Below are 17,363 nucleotides of genomic sequence, written 5' to 3'. Positions count from 1 at the left end.
ATAATCGCGCGAGAGCAGACATGATTCAACGATAATTACATTAAGTTAACGCTAATAAAAGCCCATGGACGCCATCTTGGAACTCTCTCTTCCGCTCAGCCCAAAACAGACGTATCCGAGGTAAGCTCTCTATTTCTCATTTTGGTTACTGCTAATTCAACAGTTGTGAGACTGCATCGAGTTTGATGCACCAATATCCATTTTTGGGATCTAATTTAGAAAAATATTTGGCACCAGAAAGTTTATGTGCAAGTTTTTCCATTGTAAAGGTCTTGCAATGGCATCTCATGATGGCCTCATTTAAATCTTTCGGATCTAAACACAGGCAGGATTTTCCATTGCTTTTATGGATATAAACCAAGCTGCTGACCCATTCTGTAGGCTTGGCTACTCTTCGTATGACACCTTGTTTTACCCTATTCTCCATCTCAGTCTGGATTTCTTCCCTCATATATATGGGACATTTTCTCTGTGCATGCATAAAAAGATGGTTCTCCGGTTTCAGGGCAATATGATATTAATCTGAAAAATTACTGATACTCTCGAAATGGTCTGGGTACATATTTACCAGAGCCTGTGTTGATCTTATTGAAACTGGGTTTTCCTAGATTGCATAATATAGAGTTACCAGTTTAAGGTCTCTGGTTGAAGGCAGTCCTAGGTTAGCAGGCCCTTCTGTTGTCATTACAAAGAACTTGAGCATTTTCCATGTTCCTTTGTGTTGTAGCATCTGCTATATATGGTCGGAACAAATCTTCAGAAGAGACATTTCAAAGTAATCATCGTTTTCAACACGCACATATTTGAAGAACATGTAAAGATACAATGTCATGATTTGCGATAAAGAACTATGTTATGTTCCACGGGCAGTAATACAACAATAGTCTGGATTATTCTAGAACTCAACTATATAAGCTTTTGCGCACATAAATCAAACCAGTTCGAAATGCATTTTTATGAGTAAACAACATCGCTACCGACTCCAATCCTTCTATGGATATTAAAACACCAACATGACTTCGCACGCATCATACACCTAAATTCTCAACATAGAAAGTACCATATCAAACGAGAATTAATTTGTAGCAGAAACAAATAGAACTCTTTTCTTGTGCGTCATTGCCTCCCCTGACTGTGCGATATAGCACATACTGACCAATCAGAGGCATAGCACAGGGACCTTCCTTACTGCCTAAGGAACTCTAACTGCTTTCGTTCCGGACGAGAGAAATTCCTCCTTTTTTTTCCAGCCAGACACCAAAGAGAGCGGACCTGTTTCCTCTCTCTCCCTGCCTACACCAGTATCGACAATTCTCACTTGGGAATAACTACCGGACAAAGGCAGACAGTTTTATCCGAGTTATATTTTTTGGGTATCTTACCCTGACTCGCTTCAATAAACCTTTTCCTTGTTAAGTTTTACAAAGTTGTTTGTTCGTTTATTCAGTAGCTTGTGTCGAATTATTTATTTTATTAGGGAGTACCCGAAAAGCACTAACTCAACTCCCTAAAATAGTGACCCAACATGTATACAAGTTTACTGAATGGCGAGCCTGACTTCTTCCCCGTTTAAGCAAGGAAAAGGCAGTGAACAGAAATTCCTGTGAAATACTTTTCACAAGAAAAGTAATACTATACGGACAAACTTCACACCTCTGAGAAGGATATATAAAAAAAAAAAATTTGTCACGGAAACCTTTTTTTTTTCGTCACCGTATAAAAAAAAAAGAAAAGAAACAAAAAAAGAAGACATTATTTCCTGCACCAGACTCTTTTGACCCGCGTGGTGAATATCCTAGAAAAAGAACATGAGAGACACAGATAGCAGTTCGTCGTAAATGACATGAAAACCAAAAACAAAACAAAAAAAGTGACTAAATGTCCTTCTTGTAGCCGGATAGTTTATTTATTTATTTTTTTGGTCTATTTTCCTCTTAAAATTACAACATTGCCTGCCTTTGCCGGTGACGTTCGAGTTTTGTTTGCCCAACTCGAATCATATTTTGCCGTGAACAACGTTTCGGAGCAAACACAATTACATATTTTATTTAGTGCTTTCCCTGCATCTTTGACTCCTGCTGTCAAGGACTTCATAACTGAAACCCCTCTTAACGCTACATATGACAGCATAAAGTGGGAGGTATTGCTCCGGACGCCAGTCTCGGTGGAAAAACGTTTTGAAACGTTGGTCCAAGATGAACATTTAGAGGACTGCAGGCCAACAGAGTTACTCTGCAGAAGATGTCCCCCCTGACAGTACTCTAATTAAGCAGCTTTTCTTCTCAAGGCTGCCGGTGCAAGTAAAGGCAATACTAGCGCCTATGATAGAAAAGCATTCCGTCGATGTAGTAGCAGCGTCGGCACATGAAGTAATGGATTTTGTTAAAGGGCCTATCAGCGTGGCGATCCCTCAGCAACAGGCTTAAGTACCTGCGGGCCCTGCAGCGGATAGAAATTTAACACAAGAAGCAACATTGGTGGCTATACTTACAGCCATCGAATGCCTCACCAGAGAGGTGAGTAAGCTGAACATGGGCAGGTCACATTCGCCTTGACGCCACTTCAAAAGCCGCTCACCTTCCCCACACCACCGTCGCCATTCAAACATGCCAGGATTATGTTTTTACTATAGTCGTTATGGCACTGAGGCACGAAAATGCAAAATGCTCTGTTCTTTTCCTAACCAGGGAAACTAGATAGTGGAAAGACGAGCACGGCAAGCTTTCCACAAAATTCTAACAACCGTGCCTATTTCGTTATGGACTCTTGATCCCAAACACATTGTTTGGTTGATACGGGTGCAACTTGCAGTATCTGGCCACTGAAACTCATTAAAGAGAAGCCACCAGTGTTGCTTATCACACTGCAAGCAGTAAATCATTCTCTCATTCCCACGTACGGTCAAATTTCACGTTCTCTGGATTTGGAATTACGGAGAGACTTTACATGGATTTTTACCATAGCGGATTTACCTTACCCCATCCTAGGTGTGGACTTCCTGCATCATTTTAAATTTTATGGTAGACATGTGCAGATGCCGGCTGATAGATGCTAGTACGGAACTTTCCGTCCCTGGCATAATGCCAAATGTCCCATCTATCAATCGGGTATTTTTCATTGCCGCTTCAAATGATCCTTACCACAAGTTGCTACACTCCTACCCGGAATTAAACAACCTAAATTTTGTGGTGAGCAAACCCACACACACCACAAAACACCACATAGAGACCACAGGTGCTCCTGTGTTCTCACGCCCTCGTCGCCTCCCTGCTGATAAACTTAAAGCAGCGAAGGCTGAATTCAATCATATGCTACAGTTGGGAATAATACGCCCCTGATCCAGTCCATGGGCCTCCCCTTTGCATATGGTCCCAAAACGAGACGGAGATTTTTGCCTGCCGTGGGACTACCGACGACTCAATGCCATGGCGGTACCTGATTGTTACCCAATCCCACATATACAGGATTTTGCTTCCTCGTTGCATGGTTGTATGACTTTTTCCAAACTAGATTTGGTCAAGGCTTACCATCAAATCCCAGTAAATCCGGCCGACATACTAAAGACGGCAGTAACAACTTTATTTGGAGCATTTGAATTTTTAACGATGCCTTTTGGTTTACGTAATACCGCTAGTACTTTTCAATGCTTCATGGACGAAGTAGTGCGTGATTTAGACTTCGTCTATAACTATAGACGACGTTCTTGTGGCAAGTGCCTCACCTGAGGAACACGTCACTCACCTCCGCCTACTATTCGAATGGTTTCAGCAATACCAGGTGAGGATTAACCCTGGAAAATGCGTTTTTGGTGTTTCGTCACTAGTTTTCTTGAGCCACATTATCAGCCCAGACGGTATATCTCCGTTACCGGAAAAGGTGAAGGCTTTGCAAGACCTTCAACCACCTACTTCACTTCACAAACTAAGGCACTTCCTCGGTCTGTTGAACTACTACAGACGCTTTATACCATACTGTGCAGATCTTCTAGCTCCTCTTTCTGACCTGTTACGTAACAGGAAGAAAAAAAATGAGCAAATCTCACTTAATGAGGTCCAGCTTAAAGCTTTCAATGAAGTGAAACCAAGACTAGTGACAACATCTCTACTTGCACATCCTGTACCCGATGCTCAGTTTTCACTGGTCGTTGACGCATCAGGCACAGCTATAAGTGCAGTGTTGCAACAGCAGCACCAACAACAGTTACAACCTCTCGCATACTTTTCGCGACAATTGTAACTGGCAGAACAACATTACAGCACGTTTGGCCATGAACTGCTGGCAATGTACCTCACAATGAAACACTTCCAACATTCACTCGAGGGTCGTCAATTTGTGATTTACACTGATCACCGTCCGCTTACATATGCACTTCGTTCTAAGCCAGACAAATATTTTCCCCGCGAAACACGCTACTTGGATTTTGTTTCGCAATTTACCAGTGATATCTGACATCTCGGGTGAGCAGAATGCAGCGGCAGATGACTTGTCTCGCCTTCCCATTAATTCTTTGTCCTCACCATCGGATATCGATTTACAGCAGATGGCCTTAGACCAGCCTAGTCTGGACACGTTGGATCCATCATCACCTGAATTTGCGACTTGCAAATTCGCATACCTGCCCGTACCTACCTCGGACACACAGATCATGTGTGACACCTTAATGGATTCACCTCGACCATTTGTTCCAAAGACTCACCGTAGAGTTGTTTTTGACACTTTACACAACCTGGCACACCCCAGATGCAAAGCGACAGTGAAGCTGATTACAGCTAGATTTTTCTGGCCAAATATGAGGCGTGATATCACTGCCTGAACACGTTCCTGTGTATCCTGCCAAAAGTCAAAGATACACAAGCATATCCGTGCACCCCTTGGAACATTCAGCACCCCAGACGCTTGGTTTAGCCATGTTCACACAGACTTGGTTGGACCATGGCTGGTAAGTCAGGGATTTACTTATCTCCTGACCTGCATTGACCGTTTCACACAGTGGCCTGAAGCTATTCCCTTAAATGATATTTCATCTGAATCTGTAGCGCGAGCCCTTATATCAGGCTGGATATCGCATTACGGAGTTCCCACCACCATCACCACTGATCGTGGTGTACAATTCGAATCTCACCTATTCCGGAAACTGTCCAGGATCACATGCATTCAGACAATGGGCTATCACCCAGCTTCTAACGGGATGATAGAACGCTTCCACTGTCAATAGAAAGCAGCATTATGTGCTTATTCTGACCAACAGCGATGGAACGAGTACTTACCGGTCGTCCTTCTTGGCTGTCGTGCCTCAATCAAAGAGGACTTGGAAATTCTGCAACCGAACTAGCCTATGGAGCACCTCTATCATTGCCAGGTCAGATGCTGACCCCGATAGAGGATACAACTGACTCAGCTCTGTATGTCAACAGACTACGAGCTAATATCAGTAAGCTATCACCAATGCACCCTAGGGAACAGACCATAAAATCTTTGGTCCCGAAGGACATATCAACATGGACTCACGTGTTCCTTAGAAAGGACGCAGTAAAAGCTCCCCTAACTCCACCCTACACTGGCCTTATCGCGTGCTTTCACGCACTGATAAAACTTTTATCCTTGACATTAGTGGTAAAAAAGAGACAGTTTCCATAGATAGGGTAAAAAGAGCCTTTCTGGACACATTAATACATGAGCCACACATTCCTCCAACATACACACAGCATCATCATACACCTGAATGCTCCATGTGAGAACAGTTATGTGCCCACTACACATAGTGGCCGATGGGTACATTGGCCAAAGAAACTGTGTCAAACTGTATATTTCTGTTAAAAAAGAAACTTTTCTTTCTCTCCTTTATACAAAAAAGAACATTTTTTCGTAAAAACAAAAAATAACTTAAATAAATTGACATTTTTATTTAATTTTTTTTTTTTGCTATTTGTTCTACTACCTTTTTCTCTGTCGACTTTCAGCCTAAGCAGGGGGTTATGTAGCAGAAACAAATAGAACTCTTTTCTTGTGCGTCAGTGCCTTCCCTGACTGTGCGATATGGCACATACTGACCAATCAGAGGCATAGCACAGGGACCTTCCTTACCCCCTAAGGAACTCTAACTGCTTTCATTCCGGACAAGAAAAACTCTTCCTTTTTTTCCAGCCAGAAATAACAGCGTTGTCATTCAGTGAATCATTTAACTCCTATATATACGGACCATGATCAAGGATTACTAGACGATAGGTGTTGACCAAAACACTCTCGGCACAACAATGGAAAATTTCAGTGTCATCGAACTTGACTATGCTTGCATTTGTTAAAGGCCCGCCTTTTTGGATAGATGACACTATACTTTGGTTTCTCAACTAAAAAAAAAAAAAAGAAACAACCAGACACTCACAGAAAAGAAAAACAAACGTAACCGATCTTTCTTGTCATAATCATCTAATACGATGTCAGTAAATTGATGACACGCATATCCACGGACCTCCTTACGAAATAACAACACTGATCTCAACAAAATTACCGATTTTTGCGAATAATCATTAAAAAATCGAAAATTAAACATGATTTCCCTATGAATCAAACTCTGAAGACAGTCAATTAGTGCCAAAACATGGTCTTCCGACTGATTAATGGTTCTGTGTAGAAATTTTATTTTTATTTATTTACCTCCCCTTACTTTCCCCCCTCTAATTGGTATATTTTCTTCTCTTTCTCCCCTTCTTTTCTCCCCCTCTCTCAGTGAATCTGGTGCTACTACTTCTGGCTGTGTCTCGCGATATTCGATAAAAGGAAGAAGAAAAAAAAACACAACAGACTGGCAGAAGAAAAGGAAAGCACCAGAGCGGTGTTAGGCTTTTGAAAACGCCAGAGCAGTGTTGCGACTTTGGAATTACGACAGAGTAGTTTTTGCGGCCTCTGCTTTACACCAGAGCGGTGTTGCGACCTTTGAACGAAAACACCAGAATGGTGTTGCAATTTTGGAACTACTACTAGCCAGCACGTTGGAAAATTCGCTAACCAACAGGATTTTACCTACATCGTTGTCAGCGGTGATTATCAACGCTTATTTAATGCAATATTTTACCATGGAGTCCGTGATACAATGAAGACACATGCCAAGCACAATGGAGATACCGCCATTTTTCAGACATAGAGACATTGCGAGCTTGTCTCTGCTTTATCATTATTTTCATGGCAAATGCTCATCTGAGCTTCAATTTATGATCCCCCCCCCCACCTTGCCAAACTTTCACACAAAACACTCGCCTGGCTGAAACCACTATCAATAATTTCCCACACTCTTTATCTGTGCCTAGACCTAAATGTAGATTCCACGAAAAAAATTTCTTTCTTAGAACTGCATGCCTGTAGAACTCTCTTCCGATTGCATGCTTTCCAACTGACTACAATCTGAGTGTCTTCAAGTCTAATGTAAACAAGTTCTTGATGAATCGTTCTCCTAAGTAATCCAATTTACAATATTCCCACTATGTTTACTATGCTGTAATCACGTTGATTAATGTATACCCATTAACCCTTATCCTTGAGTGGCCTCTGGGCCTTGATAAGTGGTGATTCCTGTGTAAAAAAAAAATGTGCAAATAACGCCCACCCCTGAGCCAACCATGCTCAACGCTTTGAAACAAGCTTATTGCAAGTACATCGTGCACATACAATAAAGAACTGTGTTACACTCCACTCACGGTAATACAACAAACAGTCCGGAATATGTTAGAACTCAACTATGTAAGCTTTTGCATGTATAAATCAAATCAATTTGGAATGCAGTTCTATGAGTAAACACCATTTCTGCCGACTCATTGCTTTGTGAGATGTCAAAACATAAACATGACTCTGTAGCCATCATACATCTAAATTCTCAAAATGGAAAATACCATAACGAACAAGAATTAATTCTTTTCAACAAGGTTAACAGTTATTTTCACGTATAACAAACGCATACATGTTTCCCTGTCAGTAAATATCCACGCACGTTCCCTCTCAACATGAAAATTGATAGTCATGAACTTATTGCCTTTTCTTCGAGACATGCATCAACAAAGACTGGTCAGCAAGGTATCTTAGCATCGCAGGACCCGTTAATCGATTCAGCCAGTCCTAATTTTGCGATCGGGTTGATATATTGCCGCTTCGTCGACCTGTCAGCAAGAAGGAAAGCAATTTCATGCACACAAACGAAAAACAATTCGGTGCTCTATTCTACTGATTAAATTCAAGATAAGATATACTAATGCATAGTTATATACAATTGTCCATAGTTCAAAGTCGGCGATCATGTGAAATTTATTTTTAATGGTCCCAATGAAATTCTACCACTTTCGACTTATCGATATCCCTACAGTTGCAACTATTCTCTCTAATATCAATGGATTCCAACTACGAATTGGAGAACACCGACTCACACCCCATATAAACCTACAGTGTGAACAAGGTATTTTTATGGATCCGTGCTGTGTAATATTAGAACCATTGTATGCTGTTAAAACAGTTGGTTCATCCTTTGTTGCACCGGGGAATGGCATCGGGGAGAGCACTTATCAGGTGTGGTAACATCTTCCAGAAGGTACGTAACAGAAGTGCATTGCCTTTAGCTTTCAGAAAGTAGATGCCTGGGAGGTTGGGAGTTTTATTATAAGGTTTGTGAAAATCTCTGTCCGACCGTCATTTCGTTTTTTGATAGAGTCGAAAGACCTTTGTTCAAACTTGTTAAGTATCCCTTCATTATCCCTCTGAGAGGCATTTACAGAGTGCACACGGTTCCTGTGTTTCTGGTGCTTGTACTGGTTCCTTTTTTTTTTTTTTATCTCAGTGTCCTGGTTTACTATTTGCTTCCTTCCATGTTGTGAGTGTTGGCACAATGTGGCGAATTACAAGAATAAAGTGATTTAGGTTTTATTCGACTAGAAGAACACACGATACATATACAAGATGGCGATTCGGTATATCAAACAAAGGGAGACAATTTCCTAGAAAGGTGCAGACTATTCTCAAGTGATTATCATTTTACTACAGTCTTCATGATGGCGTCTTCCATTTTGGGTATCGTGTTTTCCTCGGAGTGATGCTTTAGCGGTATCAGAATTTTTGTTGGAATTTTTGACACCCCTAACACGAAACTGCGAATTAAATATAAAAATCTCGTAATTTCTCTGTTAAAAGTGGGTTATTTATTTTCTTTATGGATTATACTTCCAAAATAAACTATTACAGTTGTTTTAAAAGTAATAGAAATATTTTTTTTTTTTTAAAAACAGTAATGAATTTTCAGAACTCAATATTTTTAAATTTTTAAACTTTAAAAATCTATCAAAATTTTTCTATTGATTCTATTTTTTCGATATTTTCAGGGTCAATGTGAAATTTTCTTTTCTTTCCAATAAACCGAATATAATATTTTAGACAAACGTTTTTTTTTAAATTCACGCCCCCCAAGTGTCACCCATTTTCAACTTTCTCTTAAAAAGTAAATAATTAATTTATGTGGAATAGCCTTATATATCACAAATTGAAGAGAAAAGGTCAATAAATAATATATTCAAATTTAAAACAAAAAAAAAATCCCTTTTTTAGAAATTTACCTGTAAAGTCCAAAGTTTAAAACCTTATTTTATAAGAAGAACACATTGTTTTTTTTTTTGTCTTTTTTTTTAATGAAACCTTGGTCCTTGCTCCTTTAATTGAAAAAAAAATTAGGGCTTGAATTACATTTTTCGAGGAGTTATAAGCTTGGAAAGACAGGGGGTCGAATAATTCACGCCTCTCATTTTGAAATGTCTATTAAAAAGTAAATAATTAATTTATGTTGAATAGTTTTATATATCACAAATTGAAGAGAAAAGGTCAATAAATAATATATTCAAATTTAAAACAAAAAAAAATCCCTTTTTTAGAAATTTACCTGTAAAGTCCGAAGTTTAAAACCTTATTTTATAAGAAGAACACATTGTTTTTTTTTTGTCTTTTTTTTTTAATGAAACCTTGGTCCTTGCTCCTTTAATTGAAAAAAAAATTAGGGCTTGAATTACATTTTTCGAGGAGTTATAAGCTTGGAAAGACAGGGGGTCGAATAATTCACGCCTCTCATTTTGAAATGTCTATTAAAAAGTAAATAATTAATTTATGTTGAATAGTTTTATATATCACAAATTGAAGAGAAAAGGTCAATAAATAATATATTCAAATTTAAAACAAAAAAAATCCCTTTTTTAGAAATTTACCTGTAAAGTCCGAAGTTTAAAACCTTTTTTTAAAAAAAAACACGTTTTTTTTTTTTTTTTTTTTTTTAATAAAACCTTGGTCCTTGCTCCTTTAATTGAAAAAAAAAATTAGGACTTGAATTACATTTTTCGAGGAGTTATAAGCTTGGAAAGATGGGGTGGAATTATTATTTGAATTCCATCAAAGTTTGTGGTGTACCTCTTTATGTGACTATGGTTTTTAATGTGTTGAAGGTAGACGGCAGGGCAGTCCTTTGAGTAGCATAGCTGTCGCCAATGGGCCTGAAATGGTTTCCTCACCACTTTGTAAAGCAGCAATAGCCTTTTCAGCACGTATGATGTATCTGGTGACATCTTCGTCCTCGTGTTTTTGGAGGCTAGACAGTTCGATATACAAGGCAATGATTTTTGGTTTGCCCCTGTAAAAATAATATTATTCTCTTAAAATTTTTAAAGCTTTCCTTCCATCATCATTGGCGTCTCGCATGATTAATGCGAAACTTCTATCATCTAGAACTTGGATAAGTTCTGCGAATATATCCTCATTTCTCTGTGGGTCAATTTCATCATGTTCCTTTTTTAACTCGGCTTTTAATTTTACCCTAGACATCCCATAAATTTAATTTCGAATATCTCGTAATTATTTTCATCGCCATCAAACATTAGTCGGCTGGAGCCATAACCTGTTAAGTCAGAAATGTTAAATGTATGTGGCGGTCGATATCAGTAAAAAGGAAGGTCCACAATAGGAGACGGGTTATCAACGTTTTTATCATAAGAAGAAGATTAACACCGGAAAGAAACAAACATGACTCCTTAAAGGGAGAGTTCTCAAGCCAAAGGGACATAACTCTTAATATCTTAAAGTTTGTTGGATTCGTGATAAGTAGACATTTCTAGGTTTATATATAATTTGTGTGTCCGTAATAACATTCTTTGTAGCCGTAGGGGTGCTCACTGAGTGTATCAGAATTTTTGTAGGAATTTTTGGGTTTGTATTACTGTACACATAGATTCGAAAAAGTTGTCAAAAAACAAATATATAACAAATGAATGTTATCAAAAGCAAGATAAGTTACTTTTCTACCAAACTGGATATATTTTTCGTGTTTTTATTCAATGTAACATGTTTATTCAGCTCGAAAAACATACAGTGTTTACCGATGTATTGGAAAATTCAAGATGGCGTCTGATTCTCTCTTTAACACGGTAAGTTTGGGAAAAGGTATTATAAATAAAAACCCAGATAAAATACTGTTAAAAACTCGCTCAATATATGTTACCGTGACATAGGTTGACAAACTTGACATATATTCGGCGGGGTTTTAATAGTATTTTGTATAGTTTTTTATTTATAACACGAAAAATATATCCAGTTTGGTAGAAAAGTAACTTATCTTGCCTTTGATAACATTTATTTGTTATATATTTGTTTTTTGACAACTTTTTCGAATCTATGTGTACAGTAATACAAACCCGAATTTTTTACACCCCTAACACGAAACTGCAAATAAAATGTAAAAAACTCGTAATTTCTCTTTTAAAGGTGGGTTGTTTATTTTCTTTATGGATTATACTTCCAAAATAAACTATTAAAGATGTATAAAAAGTAATAGAAATATTAAAAAAAAAAAAATAGTAACGAAATTAATTGAATGTTACGAGTTCAGTATTTTTCATTTTTGTAAACTTTAAAAATCTATCAAAATTTTTCTATTGATTCTATTTTTACGATATTTTCAGGGTCAATGTAAAATATTATGCTCTTTCCAATAAACCGAAAATAATATTTTAGACAAACGTTTTTTTTTTTAATTCACGCCCCCCCATTTTCAAATGTCTATCAAAAAGTAAATCATTAATTTACTCACCAAATTTTATATATCACAAATTGAAGATAAAAGATCAATAAATAATATATTCAAATTTAAAACAAAAAAAGTAGTGTTTTTTAGAAATTTACCTGTAAAGTGCGAAGTTTAAAACCTTTTTGTTTTATAAAAACCACGTTTTTTTTTTGTTTTTTTTAATGAAACCTTGGTCTTTGCTCCTTTAATTGAAAAAAATTAGGGCTTGAATTACATTTTTCGAGGAGTTATAAGCTTTGAAAGATAGCGGGTGGAATTATTCAATAGTTTTCACGAAATTTCTGACACTGCTTGCGATATATTCTTGTTCTAGATCTTTCCTAGAGGTTTATTTCTTCACCTTTGTTGATGATGAAATACGAAGACATAAAGTCGACCCATCGCTAAACGCATCGTTTTTGTTTTCGTTTGTGGGGTGCTTGGTCGACATTCACCAATGCCTTGTATCACGGTCGTGATGTGAGCATAGGTAAACGTTTCTCAATCCCCAACAAAAATATGAAAATAAAAGGTTGTCAGAACTGGCATAAAGACAAAAGCGAATTTTAAAAGTTCAACATGATTTTTATTTAACAATATAAGAAAAGCAAATGCTGTTATTGTGTTGATGTATTTTTATTCGTGCATCATGTGCTGGTTTAGCACGAGAGTCATGAAAGTGATAAAGCTAAAATGTTCAGGAAAGGAATGTTCCGGCAATAAAGTTAATGTTTGTAACTTCTTGTATGGTTGCTAGGGCTCTATGTATATTTATATTTAATCTGATAGGGTTTGAATTAAATGCGTAAAGCAAAGTAAAGAGAGAGAGAGAGAAATCTTGTTCTGACTGAGGCAAAATGAAATCGAAGGGTAAATGTTAATTCTCGCTGCTTTGGTACTTCCATGTGGAAAATTTAGGTGCGTGCACGTGTTTATAGCTAGTAGCCGTCGGTACAAAGGAAGCTGGTTAAGAGAAAGAAAGGGCAAATACTTCAGTGTGTTTTGCCATGATGAGTGCGTATGAGTCGTATCAACGAGGACAGTTCTTTAGTATGGCAAAGAACCTTCGTTTAGGTACGGCACGTGGAAGCAAGTAGGAGTTTGAAGAGAAACATGTTTTGTACTCACGTTAGGCCTGGGGGCCAAAGTCCTCCCCCCCCCCAGTGATGTTTGCTGTTGGGCACACCAGCTAGAAAAAAGGTTAATGGTTTCAGGTTTTGCCTTTTATATACTCTGTCACATGATAGAGAGCTGGCTTGTGATTGAACAAGCCAGGAGGAAATGAATTTCAAATCTCGAAGTTGTGAGATATAGTTCTGCTTGTTACTAGCGGCTGTCGGTTGCTACAAGTTTTTACGATCGCAAAAATTGTGTGCGTGTAAACCACGGATGTACGCGGAACCAAAATGTTGCTTGTACAATCACTTAATATTTGTAGCGACTCGCTACATGTTTGACCAATCCAGAACAGGTAGTCTTATGCTAAAGACGCCATGTTTCCTTTCTTCTTTTTGCACTTCTTTTACGTTTGAAAAAATAAATCAATTTGTTGCTGATTTACTGTAGGAAATTATCTTCTTTGACTTCTAATCCGTCTGATTTCATTCAATGCTCAAGATTCACTGCTTCTGCCACCATGTAATATTGCAGATATATTAATGACGACACTAGAAACATGATCGATTATAATGTAGACTTGTTTATTTTGATGAGCTGACTACTATTGATACAAGGAGTGATCAAGGAGTAGTGTTGCGGACCAGGATATAATAATACCCTAACTCGCCACAAGAAAATAATGAAACAAATGGAATTGAAGGAAACAAAAACTCAATTGATGGATAAGATAAACGTGTCGTTTATTTACTGTTGAAAGAATGTTTCAGATATAACATGTGTTCATGTCCGCGCGGGTGTAATCAGCGTTCGTTGCGGGACTGGTGTTGTAGAAAGAAAAGGAAATGTGTGTTCATCTCAAGTTCGGGTCACTATCATTTGTTTGCGCATGGGAAGAGAAGTGAGTAATGTAATAGAACGAGAAATGGCAGTCCATCGTGTAGACAAAGAAAAGGATAGAGGGTTGAAGTCAGTTAGCAGTCAGCTACGCGAAGGTGTTCTCAGGGACCAGTAGTAGATAGAGAAAGAGTGAGAATGTGTACGTACGGTCTGTTAGCTGTTTGCCCCATATAGTAGCAAGTGGTACGCACCTCCCGAAAGGGAGGCGACGGTTCGTCGAACCTCTCAGCCCGAGAGCTGGTCCTAAAAGAAAGAAGCCGGTTATTGCTCCTTGTTTTATACTTGTTTCCGGTTATTGCTCTTTGTTCTATACTTGTTTCCGGTTATTGCTCTTTGTTTTATACTTGTTTCCGGTTATTGCTCTTTGTTTTATACTTGTTTCCGGTTATTGCTCTTTGTTTTATACTTGTTTCCGGTTATTGCTCCTTGTTTTATACTTGTTTCCGGTTATTGCTCTTTGTTTTATACTTGTTTCCGGTTATTGCTCTTTGTTTTATACTTGTTTCCGGTTATTGCTCCTTGTTTTATACTTGTTTCCGGTTATTGCTCCTTGTTTTATACTTGTTTCCGGTTATTGCTCTTTGTTTTATACTTGTTTCCGGTTATTGCTCTTTGTTTTATACTTGTTTCCGGTTATTGCTCTTTGTTTTATACTTGTTTCCGGTTATTGCTCTTTGTTTTATACTTGTTTCCGGTTATTGCTCTTTGTTTTATACTTGTTTCCGGTTATTGCTCCTTGTTTTATACTTGTTTCCGGTTATTGCTCCTTGTTTTATACTTGTTTCCGGTTATTGCTCCTTGTTTTATACTTGTTTCCGGTTATTGCTCTTTGTTTTATACTTGTTTCCGGTTATTGCTCCTTGTTTTATACTTGTTTCCGGTTATTGCTCTTTGTTTTATACTTGTTTCCGGTTATTGCTCTTTGTTTTATACTTGTTTCCGGTTATTGCTCTTTGTTTTATACTTGTTTCCGGTTATTGCTCTTTGTTTTATACTTGTTTCCGGTTATTGCTCTTTGTTTTATACTTGTTTCCGGTTATTGCTCTTTGTTTTATACTTGTTTCCGGTTATTGCTCCTTGTTTTATACTTGTTTCCGGTTATTGCTCTTTGTTTTATACTTGTTTCCGGTTATTGCTCCTTGTTTTATACTTGTTTCCGGTTATTGCTCTTTGTTTTATACTTGTTTCCGGTTATTGCTCCTTGTTTTATACTTGTTTCCGGTTATTGCTCTTTGTTTTATACTTGTTTCCGGTTATTGCTCTTTGTTTTATACTTGTTTCCGGTTATTGCTCTTTGTTTTATACTTGTTTCCGGTTATTGCTCTTTGTTTTATACTTGTTTCCGGTTATTGCTCTTTGTTTTATACTTGTTTCCGGTTATTGCTCTTTGTTTTATACTTGTTTCCGGTTATTGCTCTTTGTTTTATACTTGTTTCCGGTTATTGCTCTTTGTTTTATACTTGTTTCCGGTTATTGCTCTTTGTTTTATACTTGTTTCCGGTTATTGCTCCTTGTTTTATACTTGTTTCCGGTTATTGCTCTTTGTTTTATACTTGTTTCCGGTTATTTCTCCTTGTTTTATACTTGTTTCCGGTTATTGCTCCTTGTTTTATACTTGTTTCCGGTTATTGCTCTTTGTTTTATACTTGTTTCCGGTTATTGCTCTTTGTTTTATACTTGTTTCCGGTTATTGCTCCTTGTTTTATACTTGTTTCCGGTTATTGCTCCTTGTTTTATACTTGTTTCCGGTTATTGCTCCTTGTTTTATACTTGTTTCCGGTTATTGCTCTTTGTTTTATACTTGTTTCCGGTAGTCTTTGCACATGTATGGATTTCCATTGAAACGAAGTGACGTCGTCCTTGTGGGCGTATGTGTACGCATGTGTGAGTACATGTGTGTACATTAGCATGTGTGTATACACATGAATGTGAGTGTATGTACACAAACGTGAATATATGTACGTGTGTGGACGTGGGCGCATATGTATATGACAAGTAATATAGCTTGAAATGTGAACGCATTTTTGTGTGAGACTTGAATAGGCTCGCACATTAGTAACTCGATATATTAAAGATTTCCTTAGACTGTTACAGGGTACATTACCTATGACTAGTTAACGTACCTTTATCGAGCTGCTGGTAGTATCAAGCCAGATATAAGCGATCTTACCGTGTTTCGATAGAGATCAGTAGAAGAGGGTCAGGAGTTTGGCTTTGCACAACTCCTTCCAAGGAAAGGTACTGGATGAACTAAGTAACTTTGCCACTTTGGAAGTACTTGCATTTGGTATTTTATTCAGTGTGAGTACGCACCTTAAGAGAGAAAATCTCTCTAAAGTTTTCAAGACTTCGGGTTCTTTGTATCCTTGTCTTCATGTTGGTGTCAAAGGAAGATTATTTAAGCGAGTGTTTGGTGAACTGAAGCTTGACTGGATATTTTCAATAGAATATCGCCTGTCTGTAAAGTCTGGGGTATTTGTTGGCTACATGGTGTGTAGTTCAGCCCCTCAGAAAATCTACGAGAGTGCAGATTGTTCTGCAAAAGCCTTCTGTAAAATTATGTCATTATGATGCTGAAACTTCTTCCTTCAGGATGACCTTTTCTGCATTGTAATTAGTTTCATTAATTAAAACCTTTTTTTTTTTTGAGGATGTGCTTCAACATCGCTTTCCATCGTGTTATTAGAGCTTGTATAGTCCAAATTATTTTGCTTCAACATTCTTTAAGATAAAATGTGTGGAATGCGGTCCCCACACTGGAGATTTACGATGGATATTTTAGTGTCAAAGGCTTGGGTCTTTTTAAAAAAACTTAATTTGTAGATCTTGGCATGTGACGCCCGGTAAGCCTTTGGAAGTGTATATTCTTTGCTCTTTTTTTGCAGGAAATATTTTCCAATTTCTTATAGGTTGTTAGCATCTGATAACTTCCTTCAGATAAACAATAGTAATGCTCGTTCTTCCCATATTCAGAGTGAATGTCACCGGGCTGTGGTGTATCCGAGAGTTACTTCATACATTCCTGCTTGGCCTCACAGTTTGCAGTTCACTTAGAATTTAGAGATTTTTCAATACGATAGTATTTTTAAATTATTACCTCCATTTCTTGTTAGCTTAATTAAAACCCTTTTTAAATTTATTTATCCAAAAACTTTTTCTTTCTTCTTATCAAGAGTGTTTGGAATTTTATATTTCTTCCTCCAGTAAGCAGTGCTGGGAGGGGGAGGGGAGTCAACATTCGCCCTTTTCCTGTATCTTGTTTTACTTATGCTTA

This window comes from Euprymna scolopes, chromosome 30 (assembly GCF_053919585.1).
Source record: "Euprymna scolopes isolate OS-2025 chromosome 30, ASM5391958v1, whole genome shotgun sequence".
NCBI classification, from domain to species: domain Eukaryota; kingdom Metazoa; phylum Mollusca; class Cephalopoda; order Sepiida; family Sepiolidae; genus Euprymna; species Euprymna scolopes.
Note: the sequence above shows the minus strand (reverse complement) of the source record.